This window comes from Dromiciops gliroides, chromosome 2 (genome assembly GCF_019393635.1).
Source record: "Dromiciops gliroides isolate mDroGli1 chromosome 2, mDroGli1.pri, whole genome shotgun sequence".
NCBI classification, from domain to species: Eukaryota; Metazoa; Chordata; class Mammalia; order Microbiotheria; family Microbiotheriidae; genus Dromiciops; species Dromiciops gliroides.
In genome coordinates, this window is record NC_057862.1 from 629,439,995 (window position 1) to 629,442,533 (window position 2,539).

At 41.7% G+C, this 2,539-nt stretch overlaps 1 pseudogene; it reads right to left on the minus strand.

Annotated features, from left to right (window-relative positions):
- Positions 1–614: 614 nt before the first annotated feature.
- Positions 615–1,298, minus strand: LOC122739429 (annotated as a pseudogene).
- Positions 1,299–2,539: the final 1,241 nt, after the last annotated feature.

Consider the following 2,539-nt stretch of genomic DNA (forward strand, 5'->3'; position numbering starts at 1 on the left):
CTAAGTTACTTCTGACCAATGACATCTTCTGAATCTGAGAAAATAGCATGAGGAAGGGGCCACTTTCAATTAGAAGGATTACAAAAAGATTAAGGAATATTTGGCTTCTGATTTTAGACTAAGTAAGACCAAAAGCTAGCCTTTATAGAATATTTAAAGTTTGCAAAACACTGTAAATATAGTATCTCATTTGATCCTCACAACACCACTGAGAGGTAAGTGATATTCTACATTGTAGATGAGGAAACTGAGGCTGAGATAGGTTAAGTGACTCACCTATGGTCACACAACTTTTGTTTGTTTTTTTGTGGGGAAATGAGGGTTTAGTGACTTGCCCAAGGTCACGCAGCTAGTAAGTGTCAAGTGTCTAAACCTGGATTTGAACTCGGGTCCTCCTAAATCCAAGGCTGGTACTTTATCCACTGTGCCACCTATCTGCCCCCCACACAACTTTTAAATGTTTAAGATAGGATTTGAACTCATGTCTTACTGGCTCCAAGTTTCCATTTGTCACTGAGCTACCTAAACTTTCAGGAAAGATATTTTTTTAAAGATTTTTTTTTAAGGAGGCGTGGCTCAGTTCATTAATTGTTTATAAAAAAACTAAAAACATCTTATGCAGTTGCCACAGCAGCTGCCTGGATTCTCTGGACAGAAACCTGAGTGTGAGTCTTCCCAAGATGGTCAGTGAATTCCTGATAGGGAAACTTATTAAACACAGTCTACTTTCACAAGTCTGGGGTTAGGTAGCCAGCTGTATGTTTTGGAGATGGCATTGAAGGTAGCTTTAGCAATGTTGGCCACTGTGGCACTACAACCCCTTGCAACTCCAGCCATCATCAGGATCTGAGACAATGCCAGTACCTCGAGGGGGCAGGGATCAGATGCACCAAAACCAATCCACAGTGCCCAGTGACCTTGCAGGGCACTGTGTGAGGCTTGCCAATCTTATTCCCCCAGTAGCCACACCTCACAGGAACAATGGACAGCTTGGCCAGAATGATAGCACAATGAATAGCTGTGGCTACTTCCTTGGAGCACTTGACACCCAAGCCAACATGGCCATTGTAGTTGCCAATGGCCACAAAGCCTTAAACCTGGTACGTTTTCCAGCTCTAGTTTGTTTCTGAACAGGAATGATCGATCTTCAGAAACTCATCCTTCAATGAAGACCCCAGGAAGAAATCTATGATCTCATATTTCTTAATAGGAAAGGAGAAAAGATAGATCTCCTCCAAAGACTTGATCTTCATGTCCTTGACTAGGCAGTCCAGCTTGGTGACAGGAACCCATTCCTAATCATCAGCCTTTCCTCCTTGGGCCCCGCGGCTTCAGCCCTGGCTCAGACCTCAACCTCAGCCCCCAATGCTGAAGCCACTGAGGAAGCCCCCTCGGCCTCTGACTCTGGGGCCCCCACGGCCTCCAACTCCTCCTGCAGCACCAGCATCCTCTGCCATTTGGTGTTCGGTAGACGTAGAAGCTGAAGATATTCTTAAAGAAACAAAAATGTGACATGGATGTATAGATCAGCAGAAGATTAGGGAAGAGATTATAGCCTAGTTTAATTGTAATGGCGACTACATATAGAAAAGTAGGGTAAATCAAACTGAGAAGAATGATTGAAATCATATTAAATAATACCTTTAATATCTTTAAAGATTAAGAGCTTGTGTTTTTAGCCTAGGAAGCAACTGAGACACTAGAGGTTTTTGAATTGGGGAGTGGAATGGTTATATTTGTGTAGCAGGAAGAATATTTTGGCAGTTATGGTGAGGGATAGAATGGAGAAGGGAAATACATGGAAGCAGGGGATATGGACAAGAACTCATTAGGACCTTCACTAGGATGCAATCAGTATGGGTTAGGAGGAGGCAGAGGACATCACAACTGTAGAATTAAAGGAACTTGGTAAGTGACCGAATATAGTTTTGGAGGGAGAAAAAAGAATCAAAGATTTCTCTATAAAGTTTTCAGTATTGTGAAATTTCATGATCAATAAGTTAACAAGCATGTATGTACACCTCTAGTGTGGTAGGTACATTTTGATTATTGTGAATACAAATGCAAAAGATTTTACAAGTAATACAGGATATATACAACACGAATACACAGCAATTGTGGGAAAGGATAAAGGAACTACTAAAGAAATTAGGAAGGGTGATTTGAAGGATCTTGCCCTTGAACTAATTATTTTTTTTGTTTTATTGTTTTTTTTTTTTTTTGCAGGGCAATGAGGGTTAAGTGATTTGCCCAGGGTCACATAGCAAGTAAGTGTTAAGTGTCTGAGGCTGGATTAGAACTCAGGTCCTCCTGAATCCAGGGCTGGTGCTCTATCCACTGTGCCACATAGCTGCCCCCCTTGAAGTAATTCTTAACGGGAAGCTAGGGGTTCCAAGAACTGGAAGTTTTATAGAACAGTATTCCACAGCTAGGGGAAGACCCTGTTCAAAGGCACAGAGTGAAAGGGAATATTGGAGTGTAGACTGCATAAGGGGAAGCAATGTGTAATTAGTCTGGACTAGAACAAGGTTGTTAAGGA